Genomic DNA, 14359 nt, shown 5'->3' with positions numbered 1-14359 from the left:
TGTTGATTTATGAGTAATTGTTATTTATTCTTTATTTATTTATATTAATTATGAAGATTATGATATTATTTGATTGCAGATTTTTTTTGGTGCGCTTCCCGCCACCCCCCCCCCCGCCACTCTTGACATTTCACTGTGCATTTTAGAAGAGAGCCTTTTTCTAAAGGGATCTGTTAAAAGTTTTAACTTTTATACCTATCTGAGCGAATTACAGACAACCTACCATTTTATTCTGCTTGGAGCGCCCCCAGGGCCCTCGTACAAACGACAGCTCTTACTTTTAAATGCAATCTCTTTTCTACATACATTATTTTCTTAATTGTTAGCTATTTATAGAAAGCTTCAATAGAACTGTTTCAACTGTATAACTATTTACTATTCAAATAAAATATTTTCAAAGTCAAAGTAAGGTGGACTTATTTCTGCATCACGTGGTTTCCACAAGGATTTAAAATAGAGCTTCCAATGATTTCTTAAATGTGTGTCTATTGTTTATTAAGAAAACCCACCACCATCACTAGGATGGTGGATTTTTAGAGCTGAGCCTGAGCTGCCAGATTCTGCCCTTCTGGCACTTCAAGGGTATAGGCTCAAAACAGCTAAACTGGAGCCAAAGGCTTGTTAGGGGTCCTTAGGAATGTACTGGAAGGTGGGGGTTAGAAGGGAAGCTGTGCAGATCTTTTTCAGAGAAATCTAGATAAATGTCCACACAAACCTATCCTTTTAATCAAGGGGATATAAGAACACCACTTTAATTTTATTTATTTAAATCCTTAAATAAAATTTATTTAATCCTTCATTTCCTGACAGTTTGGGGCTCAGTGTAACCGTAATTCCTCAAGTAAAATGGGTAATTTCTGATCCTTAAGTAACAACTAGGAGAAAGTAGAAACGATTTTATGGTCAGATTTTCAAAATAAGGGAAGCAGACCAATTCTCATTTGGATGCAACAGAAGTTAAGCAACTGGGTTTGGGGTAAGGGCTCAGAAGTAATTTTCCAATCAGGTAGCAGTCCATTTTTGGGGAAAAAACTGGAACACCATCTGTTTGGGGTATTAAATTTAATAACGGTAATTACAGTGTCTTCCGTTATGTGTCACAAAGCTCTTTGAAGAACAATCCTGACACTCACCAGTTAATATTTTGAGTTGTTTTCCTCTGCCTTTGAAACACTTGATCACGGAGCCGAGCTAAACATCACAATTGTGCACACCCTTCCCTTCCTGGTGTGTGTTTGCTGCTTTTCTCCTGTGGCACACTAAATCTTAAGATTTGCCCAGCAAAGGGATTTTAGAAATCTGTACAGTAGGAGCTGCATTTCCAAAAGGTGTAGCTGGCGTGATGGTGGGAAGGGCAGTACGTGAGAAACTAGGAAGGAAAATGTGACGAAAGAGATTGTTTTCCGATTCTGAGCCTAAAGTTTTATGTGGGAAAGGGTTTACTAAAAGGCTCAGCTGTCAGGATGGTGGGGTTTCCCTCCCTTTGTGAGGGTCTTGAAATAGACTCAATAACAATAAAGGAGCAGCCAGCACAGGTAAGTTGCCTCCAGGACAAACTGCCCCTCCTCTTATTACTCTTATTATTTACCAGTTTGGAAAATACAAGAAGACAGAAGCTTGGTGCAGCACAACATGAAAGCATAGGGACAAAGCTGTGTTTATAACATCCTGAAAAGTTGGAATGAAACAAAGAAGAATTCAGATTTGTGGCCTGATGATTGCTCCCTCTAAGCAACAATAATGTGAGACTTTTAAAAGGTTCTCTCTGAATTACACGTCACAATAAAAAGATCCTGCATCCTGAGGGTCAACGGTATGCTCTATGCCAATAAAAAGTATCCTTAAAAACCTGGTGGTTGGCCTGCAGGGATGTCGTCTTGGCATCTATGTTTGGCTTGCTTTTTCTTGTCCATAATCATAAATCGTAAACCCTAATGTCCATCTTCATGATGGTCAATAACATTTGGTTGTTTGCAAATGTGCTCTTTCATCCCCTGTGGAAATTTATTTCGATTGACCAAATATACCTTTTCTCAAAAAGAAACCAAAATTTCATTTATGTGAGATACTAAGTGAAATCATATAGTGAAGGGAGCACATTGAAGGTGACTAAAAAGTATAGAAGAAATAGAAAACCTTGGTCAATTTGTTTCAAAGTAATGCAATGTGAGTCAGCAGAATATTCCACAGGAAAGAAATCAGATTCTCTCTCTCTTTTTTTCTCCCTCCCTGGATAATAAGTTCCCAAGAGCTCCTATTATAAACTATCAAGTGGAAATGCACCCACCTTCTTCACAAGTGTGCAAAGGATGTGGAGGACATTCCCCTGCGTCTGAGGCTGCTCCAAACTTGGATGCCCACGGGGTGGAAACCGGCCACGCGGGGACGTTTTGCACTGAGTTCAGCCTGGGCAAGGGGGGCGGGGTCCGAGGCCTACCCTGGGGGGCGCTGTTCCTTCCGTGTAGCACCATCACTACAGGTGATCCCTGGGCCCTTTGGCTTCATTCTGGGAGCCCAGGTCACACGGTGGATGCAGCCACGCCAGGGTGACTTGTGAGCACGTGGAGCGAGGCCCAACCTGAACAGCTGCGCATGGTGACAGCGTCGTGGTGCAGAGCAGAACAAGGCTGGAGGCTGGCTGCAATCTGGCCCCTCGGTGGCACAAGTGGGTATACTGGGGTGCCGTGCAGAGACCTGCGTGCACAAGGTTGGGCCGGGCAATGCCAGTCACCGGGCTCCTCTTGCCTAGCCTGTCTGCGCCCAGAGGCTGCCGGTGAGGGGCCCGGTCCTCACGTGCCACCATTGCTCTGCAGGAGGCTCCCTGGGGCAGCCGTCTCCTTCCACCAGCCACCCCTCCATCCCCTTGGACTTCATTCCACAGCCATCCACAACGTCTCCAAGTCTAAGGGAGCAGAAGAATCTCTTAACAGTCCTATATGACTTCATAGGAATTCTTCACCCACCAAATATCTTGAGGAAGGGAAAGGTCTAGAAGCAGCTTGGGCAACTCCAGGGCTTCCTGCAGGCCTGTCTCCTCATCTCTAAACCAGAGGGAATGGGCTTCTGGGTGACACGGTGAGACACTGGAGAGGACTTCCTAGACTGTGAGAGGAAAGGCAGTCGGGACCCCAAAGGGAGCAGGTAGGAGAAAAGCTCCATCCGGGGAAAGTGTCCTATGGTATTTAGGATTAGTTATAAACCCACTGGCCTGTGGCAGGCAGGCTTTGAGCAGAACTTGCTATCTTTTTGCAGAAGGGACGTTTTGGTCTTGTGGAGAAGTTTTCTGGCAAATAGACCCGAGTGTATGGGGTCAGATTATCATCCACACATACTGTGTGTGTGCCACCCATGTAGCCTGTTACAGGGCCAGGTTAAGTTATAGTCTTTTGGTGGCTAGGCTAGAGAAAACTGTGTGTTTGGCAGTTAAAAGCCCATGCTGTGGGATTTAGAGAAGATCAAGCAAGAAACTGACTTGTAGAGAGAGACCCACGAGGTAGCAAAACACGCCAGAGTGAGAGGATCAACTGAACAGCACCAAGCAAGGATGTTGGTTCCATTGGACTGCTGAGGTGGGACCAAGGCATGCAGTACAATATGGCGGTCCAGAGACACTTAGGATTCTAATCCTAAATCCTGGAAACATCCAAATCATGTTTTGGCAATATAACCTGAAAGTAAGAGCCTGAGAATCCCATTGGGTGGAGAAAGAAGCAGCCAAATCATCTTCAAGTTATACATATCTTATATGGTGAAGCTTCGTGTGTCTTTATGACCAACCTGCAGCATCAAACAACCCGTACTCATGGGGAAAGGCTGGGATATGCAACACTCCTGCATTGTAATATGGCGACCGGCTCTATCAGGCCCGTCAGCATCACAGAGAGCAGTTCGGATGTGAAGCCTGGTCACAGGACTCACAAGAATGTCCCCACCAAGTGGCCCTAGGAGAAAGAAGTAGTCCCAGACACCCAGATGAGAAGGCCACCCTCTGAAGGGCTGCTCCTCGTCCTGGCACTTTCTCCCATCCCCCCCAGCCCCTCAGTCGACCACGGCTCCCTGGCGAGGCCAGGGACCTTGCGTCCACAGGAAGAAGGGGCCAGAGAAGAGAGCACCCACCTGCCCAAGGATTTCCAGGAAGAGGGAAATCTTTTTTCACCAGGAGAACTAGGGAACTCCTGAGGTTGCTAAGGAAACCTAAATAATTTCCGGTGGATTCATCAGCATCTCCTTGCCTTGTGCAAACAACCAGCTACAGGATTTGGTGTCATCAAGGCAATTTCCCACTCGAGGATTTTCCAAAGACAAATGTGTCCTGTTTCTCTGGACAGTTAGGAGGAACTGCAGGGGTAATTACCACAAGCCAGACTGGGTCTCGAAAGTGACCGAGCCTGATGGGAGGTATGACGGACCTTCCTGGTGAAGGGGAACTGATTTCTCAGGGTTGCGTGAGAGGAACACCTTGGCTCCCACGTTGACCACTCCCCACTGGTTTTGGGGCATCATGAAGGCCTGATATGCTTCTTAGAATCACTGAACATTTTTGAGCATCTGATGTGAAGTCAGTTACCATATTTTCACTGACCCAAATACACATCCCTTCATCTCTTAAACCCCAGCTGTCATCATTTGTCTGCGACACACTTTTTATTATTGTGGGCTTGTTCTATCGCATCTGGAAAGTGGAATGTTGAGGACAGGCATGCTTCCTCTGGCAGCATATATGGTAAGCAGATGGCTTGTGGGGTAAACTTGTTCATATTTGTCTTGTTTGAAGATTTCTAGACTGTATGGTCTTCCTGGTGGCGTTTCCACCCAAAGCATCAATATCCATGTTTTTTATTTAGCTCATCGCACAAGCTCACACTCCTGAGATAAACTGGTCTTAGAATATCCTCCATACTGACATGATACCTGTACAGTGTTTACCACCAGTCAGAGCACATTCAAGGGCATGATTATTGAGATCCAGTGCTTCACACGTCATACTCACGCTGTGCATTTCCACCAACGTCTATAAGAAGCTTGTCCACACCATTTGCATTCATGGTTCACCTGTAGTGCCTCACCTTCATCAGAACCCAGGTGTTCACTGTTCCCTCCACTTGGCTTAAACCAGTAGACTGATCATCGCCCCAGGGGAAACAGTAACGGCAGAAACTTCCCCCTGAATCCACCCCTCTCCTCCTTCACTCATCAAAGAAGGCCCTTGTATTTGAAGACAACATCTGCTCCATCTGTTGTTCAGGATAGGAGCCCCGATGCAATGCCCCTTCTCAAACACCACAGCCAGGTGACGGTCACACCTGACGGTGACGGGATGGACCGAGTGAGCCAGGATGTTATTGTCTGTGGGATCTGATAGGAGACAGAGGAGGCGTCAGGGCACGGAAGGCTTCACAGGACGCTCTTTCTACGGGAGAAAGAAAATTAGGCTAGAATTTCCTCTGAACACAAAGGACAGAAAAGCCTGGGGAACTTGGGCTGAAACACACGTGTACAATATTGTTGTTGAAAAGCTCGTAACACCAATGGATGGCCATTCTTTTCTACTGAGATCTGTCCTACTGTATTATGTAAGATGAGTCTTTACCATTTTAGAATACAGCTACAAAGGGGTTATTATTAGGTGATAGGCAGAAACCGACAGGAATAAGGTACATGAAAATGATGTAATTGAGAACTGTCAGGCGTAAAAGGAGATGGACGAATTGCCATCTCTGGGCGTCTAAATCTGAACAGAATCATCTTAGAGCCCATCAAATATTTTACACCACAAAGGAACATACTCTTTTCTCATTCATCTCTTAAAAGAAGACCTTTATTGATCCTTTGAACACTATTATTATCCTTGATATCTTCTTGAAGGTTTTCACCTGAAAATTTTAAATCATTTTAGTGAAACACTTATTACATAATTAAGATTTCAGATTTGCATACCCAAAACTTTTTCTCTGTTAACCATAGAGAAAATCATGAACTTTCCCCTTTGTATTTTCAAAATGTGATAATCGATATTAAAGAGAACCCAAAATATAATTAACCACATATTATACCATCTGGCCTTCTTTGTTGCAGCAACTGTGATTTTATCTTCTAAGCTTATACTGAGAATCCAGAATTATTGCCACCATTGCAGTATTTCACCATCTCTGTCATTGTAAGAGAAAAGGCTAAACCAGAGGCTGGCAAACTAAGGCCCATGGCCAAATCTAGCCCTGAGCCTGATTTTGTAAATAAAGTTTTATTGGAGCATAGCCACGTGCATTTACTTACTTACTGTCTATGGCTACTTTCATACCGAAGTGGCAGAATTTAGTCGTGAACGTAGAAATTATATGGCCCACAAAACCTAAAATATTTATTATTGGGCCCTTTATAGAAAAAGTTTACCGAGCCTCAGGGCTAGACAATAAAACCGTGTGGTTTTATAGATCATGCAGATTTAAAGAAAATATTGTATAGATCGCCCACATTCCTGCCCTTGATGAGATGGAAACTTGGTCCTTAGGAAAACCTGTGCTTTTCTCAGTTGTGTGTTGAGTGCCACAAACTCCAGGACTCAGCACACATACTCCTGAAAATTGCAAAACTGAGTCCTACGGATTTTCACAGGTGTTACCGTCTCAGGCACCACTTTAAAAGCCCTGATCATTTAAATGAGAATGTTAGCTAGGTAGGAAGCTGCCTCCAAATGGTGTTATTCATACTGTTTGTCATGTCAACTGCAGAGGCTCTCAGGCAATAGGAACAACTTCCAACCTGTTAGGCCGTTCACAGAAATCTAAATGGAAGAAGCAGCTCGTCTCCTGGTTTGAACGTTGTTTTCTTCACTGCAACAGTGGCTGCATTTACCAAGTGAAATCGCAACTGTTCAGTTGAATCGTAAGAGATTGCCATTTTTATAGGTAAAATGAAAAGTTTAATGTCAACAAGTTTGCATGGTTCTACCTAACCTTTCAAGGACTTTTGGTAACTATTAGCTTAACAATTGAATTAAAGAGAAGACAACTTTAATTCAGCATTGATCAGTTTTAAAATAATATGAATTCAAAAGCAACAAGCACCTTTCTGACATCTCCTGACCTCATTCAACTGTGCAAATATTTGAGCATTGGGGGCATGTAGATCAATGTCCAGCAGGGAGAAGTCAGCTCTGACTTGAAGTTTCCAACCTAGAATGTAAGTTGGTGCAGCCACTGTGGAAACAGTATGGAGGTTCCTCAGAAAACTAAAAACAGAATTAACATAAGATCCAGCAATCCCACTCCTGGGCATATATCTGGACAAAACTATAATTCAAAAAGATACATGCACTCCCTATGTTCATAGCAGCACTATTCACAATAGCCAAGACATGAAAACAACCTAAATGTCCATCAACAGATGAATGGGAAAAAAGATGTACAGTAATGCAATATTACTCAGCCATAAAAAAGAACAAAATAACGCCATTTGCAGCAACATGGATGGACCTGGAGATTATCATACTAAGCGAATTAAGTCAGAAAGAGAAAGACAAATACTGTACAATATCACTTATATGTGGAATCTAAAATCTGACCCAAATGAACCTATCTACAAAACAGAAACAGACTCACAGACGTAGAGAACAGACTTGTGTTTGCCGAAGGGTGGGGGCAGGCAGGGATGGAGTGTGAGTTTGGGATGAGCAGATGCAAAACTAGTACATATAAGATGGATAAACAACAAGGTCCTACTGTACAGCACAGGGAACTGTATTCAATATCCTATGATAAACCATAATGGAAAAGAATATTTTTAAAAAGTATGCATATATATGTAAAACTGAATCACTTTGCTGTACAGCAGTAATTAACACAATATTGTAAATCAACTATACTTCAATTTAAGAAAAATTTAAAAAAGAAGTTCCCAATCTCTTCTTGAAATTTTTTCTAGGGCAGGTTTCTGACCCAGTCTCACAAGTGAGTCAATTATGGCAACAACAATGGAGAACTTGAACTTCCCTAGCATGTATTTTTCAGAGCCTTGTTACTCAAAGTGTGGGCCACCAACCTGTAGCATCTGTATCCCTGGGGGCTGGTTAGAAATGCAGAATTGCAGACTGCACTGCAGACCTACCAGATGAGAAGAATCTGCAGTTTCACAAGATCCCCGGGGGCCTGTGTGCCTGCTGGTGTTTAATGTGCGCTGGTGGAGTTCGGGGGTCTCCATCACACACAGAGTGTTCCCAGCTGTTGCCGCCAACAGGAAGTTTGGCCTGAGAAGAGTTGACGGCTTGAAGTCTTAACCAGAGGCCACTAACCCTGACTAATGATGGATTGATTTGTAACAATACTATCAGTGAAAAGTCATTGAGCCCTTAGCACTGACATGAATTACTCGCTGATTTCTCACAATTACTCTGTGAGGCTGTATTGATGGGGAAACGGAAGGCCCTAAGAGGTGACATGACCAGGAAGTGGGGAAATTTAGTTGAGAGCAAGGACACTGGTTCATAGAGATAAACTCTTGGGGGTAGGGAGGCGGGGGCAGATGTGCCCGTGTGGGAGAATTCAACTGGAGAGTAAAATGCAATGAGTCTTGACTCCATCTCCTTGTCAAGGGGCTACCTAGGCACGGAGCGTGATGTGACAGCATAAGGACATATATGGTTCTAATCCGACATCGTGGAAACAACTGATTTGTGTTTTGGCAATTTGACTCCAAAATAATAGCCTGAAAATTCCACCCGGTGAGAGGGAGAGAGAGGAACCAAGTAGGTCATCCTTTCAAGTCACCTCCTATCTTGTCCACTGGAGAAATTGCTGATTTCTATACTGCCCAACCTGCAAACTCAAATAACTGACACTCCTGAGACACAGGTTAAGGTAGCCCTCCACGACGGTAACTAAGGCTATCACGCTGGCATGATCGCAGTACCAAATTCGCAGATTCTGGACCATTTTCACTTTGCTTTAACGTGCTCCAGGTGCAAACCGTAAGACGGTGAAACGCATGAGTCCCTTGTGAAGGATGGAGTTTGAAGCAGCACCGCAGCGAAGACATCACCCAGTGCCAGCACGCCCCAGCCGCCTCCACTCCGGCTCTAAAAGCACTTGGTTGTGGAAACCACTTACTAGTTGACACCTGCAGGCAAGTTAACAGGCCAGCCCAGAACCATGGCAACCGGCAAGAGCGAGAGAAGGAAAAAGCCCTGAGCCCAGGGCGCCAGGCATCCCTGCTCAGCCTCAAGCGAGGGCGACGCCCAGGCTGGGGAGAGAGGGGCCAGTCCAACCCCGAATCTGAGACTCACAGTTGAGTCGCCGTGAAGCAGTGGATTCTGATCCCACTAGCAGGACCCTGCCTTGATCCTTGTTTCTTGGAGGTGGCCGTGGGGAAGGCCCAGCGCCCTGGTGTGAGCTGCAGTGGGACTTGTCTGGCAGGGTGATTTGGATGTTGTTCCTGGCTCTTTTAGCCCCGAAGTCTGATCGTGCGGCCCCCCGGCACAGTCTGTGAGGTAGTCAAGAGCCCTGAGTAAATTATTTCCTTCAGCTGGCCAGGGTGCATCTGGCCATCTGCATCCAAGTACCGCCCACGCTGCTGTGGAGATTGCGTTATTCAGGTCAAGTGCTGGTGAGAACTTGCTCATGATCATTGTTATTTGAAGTTCTTTGATCTCCATCAGCTCCATCCGCTGGATGGGAGAGAATACTGATTTAAAATTGTATAGAATGTTAATGCCCGCTGATGTAGGTTTTAAAAATATTTCCGCCAACTCTTTGATGCACCTTCCACTGACAGGTGGCGTCTGGGTCCCTCCCTTGAAGCTGAGCAGACCTTTGTGACTGCTTCCTTGAATCAAGTGCAGTGGGAGTGACTCTGTGTGACTCTGAGACCAGGATAGGAAAGGGCAGCAGCTTCTCCCTGGGGAGCCCTTGGTGCTCACAGACTCCAAGCTCTGGGGAAGCCCAAGCTGCACACAGAGGCCACACGTAGGTGCTGGGCTGACGGCCCGAGATGAGATCCCAGTCAACAGCCAGGATGGACCCCAGACACACAGGGAGGAGGTGAGCCCCTGACTCTGGCCCCTCCATCTCCTGGGAACACCTGCGCGAGAGAGCCCAGGGCAGAGCAGCCCAGCTGGGCCCCATCACCCCAGAACCATGAGAGAGTAATAAAGTGATCGTTGTTTTAAATCACTAAGTTTTAAGGTGATGTGTTGTATAGCAGCAGATAACTGGAATACACCTTTCATTTTTAGAGCATTGGCTGGTTTCCAGGTGCCTGAATGTGTTTTTTCTATTCAGTCTTCACATCAACTCTGTATGGAAAGTATTCAGACTCACTAATCTGGACATGAGGGAAATGCTTGTGAATGTTGAATGCCTTGCCCTACATCACAAGGCTCATTGTCTGAGACGTAGGGAGACCAGAACCTGGGTCTCTGGCTCCCTGGCCCAGCATTCTCCCTGTGTAGTGATGTGGTCAGGGTCCGGAGGAATGGAGTTATCATCTCACCCGTCGCGCCATTTAAAGCACCATCAGAATGTGTCCTATGTACGTGCTTTCTGTACATCAGCATCTTCCAAACAACCGCTAGGTCAATGTCCCAGTTACTACAACGGTGGAACAACAAATCACCCCAAAACTTAGTGGCCTAGAACAACAATAGTCATTTATTATATTTCATTGTTTCAGTGGGTGAGGAATTCAGAAGCAGCCCGGCTGGGTGGTTCTGGCTTGGGGTTCCTCGTGAAGTTACCATTAGATGTCGCCTGGGGCTGTAGTCAAGTGAGGGCTCGATGGACTGGAGCCTTCACTTCCAGAATGGCCACCTTCCACGGTTGTCGGTCTCCCCAGCACTGCCCGAGTGTCCTCCCCTCACTGTGCCTTTCTCCAGAGTAAGCCATCCAAGGGGCCAAGGTGGAAGCCACAATGTTTTATGATCTGAACTTGGGAGACTCACACCATCACTTGTACTGTGTTCTCTTGGTCCCCCTGGTCCACTCTGAATCAGTGTGGGAGGGACCACACAGGGTGTGATCCCTAGGGGTGATGGTCCCTGGGGCCATCTTTGAGGCCGGCCACCACGGTCAGTATTATTACCCTAATTCGCAGGTGAGGAAACAAGAGTCGGAATGGTTGGGATTCAAGGGCTCGAGGTCACGCAGGGAGCATGCAGCAGGAATTTGAAGGCAGTGCTATCTGACTCCCAGGCTCGTGTTCCTCTCCATCTACGATAAAAGGTGAATTCATGGTGTGTTTTGATGCATATATGTTAGTATTTTCAGAAACATCTTCAAAGTCAGGAAATTCCTTGGAGCGCCATCATGGATGGAAACATGGGGCGTGTGGGGGGGCAGTAAGCCGAATGGAGGCCTCACTTTCTTTAGTCAATAAAGGCCTCATTTTATCGCGGCTGAAATCCTGCCTTTTACCTGGGTGCCCCCTTTAAAACAACGTTTCCTTTTCTTAAGCAGGTGGGTAACTTAATGAGTTCCCTCCTGCAAACATGGGAAGAGATTGGTCTCCGCTTCGCTTTTTTATAGACCCCCAAAGCTGACTTTAGAGAATTCTAAAATGACCAAATAGTCTATTAGGGCTAAAATTACATCTACTCTCTTTAATTTTAATTTTTTGCATACTTTACATTTTTTACTTGAAAAAATAGTGAACACTAAGAGCTAACTATGAAAAAGTATGTTTTGCTACAAACTTAATTACATAAAAGCTCATAAAAACTGAGAAGAAAAAATAAAGATCGTAACAGATTAATAGAAGAAGTAAATGCACAATTCACAAATATGGACCGATAGTTAGCAAAGAAACGTGAGAAAATATTTAGCTCCACTAAAAATCAACAGGAAGCTAAAGATAAAATAATTTTATAAAATTCACAAAGAAATTACATCTACCTTCTGCCTCAGTAGTTTCACATTTGGGAATTTAACTTACAGAAATAAAAGCAGCGGCTATATGTTAACTATAAGGTGAGATGGTGTTGATCACAGGTGCACTTGTTATAACAAACATTGGAGACCACCCACATGTCCACAGATGGTTGAGTAAAGAAAAGTGTGTCTACACTAAGGAATAATATACAACTATTTGTTCTTAATTAATTAATTATTTTCTTTTTTGCTGCATTGGGTCTTCACTGCTGCGCGGTCTTTCTCTAGTTGTGGCGAGCGGGGGCTACTCTTCGTTGCGGTGCGCGGGCTTCTCACTGCGGTGGCTTCCCTTGCTGTGGAGCACGGGCTCTAGGCGTACCAGCTTCCGTAGTTGCGGTACATGGGCTCAGTAGTTGTGGCTCGCAGGCTCTAGAGTGCAGGCTCAGTAGTTGTGGTACACGGGCTGAGTTGCTCCGTGGCATGTGGGATGTTCCCGGACCAGGGCTTGAACCCGTGTCCCCTGCACTGGCAGGTGGATTCTTAACCACTGCGCCACCAGGGAAGTCCCGCAATTATTAAAAGGGTAAATTAAGGGAGGGGTGCCCATGACATATTGCAAAGCTTAAAGAGAAAGCTATAGAATGATGTGTGTTGTCAAATGCTATTTCTGTAAAAAAGGAAAGCCTGTGTCTTTGCATTAATCTGCAGAGAATCTGTTTATTGATCGGGGGTTTGACGGGCGGCGGGCAGATGTTTAGTTTTAGAAGAAAAAAAGTATAGAACCCACGGTGTAAAGTACAAATCTATACTTTGGCTACTTCATTAAAATCTCAATGCTGATCAGTAATCAATCTTCCTTAAGAGAAGCCACCGTTTTGCATTTTCTTCCCGGCACTGCCCTCTCCTTCAGGGGGAACAGCGGCAGGCCTTCCTTTTCCCGGTGCCTAAAATGAAGATGCCACAATTTCCCTGGAGGAAGGGGATGGACGTAGCTGTTTCCAGTGGCCCATATCCAGCCATCAACATGGAGGACGAGGTGACGGTTTTTTAAGGAAGGGGGAGGTGATGCCATTCGCGTGCCACCCTCGCTCCTCGCTGGTTCCAAGTGTTGGGGGCGCGTGGCGGGGGGAGAGCTTTGCTGCCGGTGCTCTGCCTGCTGGGAGGGAGGGAGGCCTGCTGGAAGCCCTCTGCCTGTGCTTAGCCCAGCGGCCTTTTCTGAGGGAATATTGATCACAAGTGCTCACCTCTGCCATCGGAGCAGCAGAGAGCAGTCCCCGAGTATTCATGGAAAAAAGCTTTTCTTTGCCAGGCTCCTTTCTGAAGTGCGAAAGATCCATTCAGGAGCTCTAATAGCAAGCCCCTGCCCACTTCACACCCGCCCGAGAGCCACACTCTAATTTTCAGGCCTCCAGGATCCCACTTCAAGGTGGAAGCTGGTGAGCGTGACCTCTTTATAGAAGAGATTCTCCGTCAAACCCAACACGTGTCTTGCTAGAGGGTGAGGTGGGACATATAAGTGGAAGATTGAAAATTACACCGGGACACACAGGGAACCGTATTCTTGTCCCAGACAGAATTTATTCGTTTTTTTCTTTATTTCCTAAAATAATGTTAAAAATAGAATTTTGATCACATATACAATGTCGTCTGATATTTGTGGTGGGAATATTTTGCTTTGAATGTTTAAAAAAAGAATCTAGTCAGTGTTTTTATATCTGACATGGTCCAGAAGGGAGGCTGCTGAGAATTCCTAATTTTTTTTTTTTTTTTTGGCCCCAACATGCAGCTTGTGGGATCTTAGTTCCCCGACCAGGGATCGAACCCGCGCCCTCGGCAGTGAAAGCACGGAGTCCTAACCACTGGACCGCCAGGGAGAATTCCTAATTTCTCCCTTGTTCTGTAAGAGGCAGAATCTTCCAGACAAATATCTCTTACCATGACAGCTGGTTATAAATTCTCACCCCTTTCATCTCATCCAATTTAACGTAGGCTAGTGGAGACTTAGGTAGCAGAAGTATTTTTCAATTAAAATGTTCACGACAAAAAAGAAGTAATCTCCAATTCCAGAACATTCTTTAATATTACTCAGAAAGTATCATTTCAGAGCTCCTGCTGCTTTTGTTGCTGCTGTTGGATTGTAGTGGAGGGTGAATTGGAGAGCGTTTGATTTAGGGAAGAGAGTATTCCTATGATTATAGATGCCCCTGACGCCCTGGGGTGTCAGCTGGCCGTGCTTTGTTATCTGGGCAGGAGGTGTGGCTGGAGCCGAGTACAAAAAACCTCTGATGTAGGTCTTGGGAGCAGGCTTCTTTCCCTAAGGGCATGTGAGGCCATTGTTGTGTCTTTCCCTCCTTTCCCTTGAACTCCTGAACATAGAACTTTTTTCAGGAGACAATGAACAGAAACTTCTGGCCAAACTTCCCCGGGTGCTCAATGACTCTGAGGCTGTGTGTGCACAGAGAGCAGAGGGGTCCTTCCAGAGGGTGGCAGGCCTGCCCAGGCAT

This window comes from Balaenoptera musculus, chromosome 15, assembly GCF_009873245.2.
Source record: "Balaenoptera musculus isolate JJ_BM4_2016_0621 chromosome 15, mBalMus1.pri.v3, whole genome shotgun sequence".
Taxonomy (NCBI): domain Eukaryota; kingdom Metazoa; phylum Chordata; class Mammalia; order Artiodactyla; family Balaenopteridae; genus Balaenoptera; species Balaenoptera musculus.
This window is presented reverse-complemented; position numbering follows the sequence as displayed.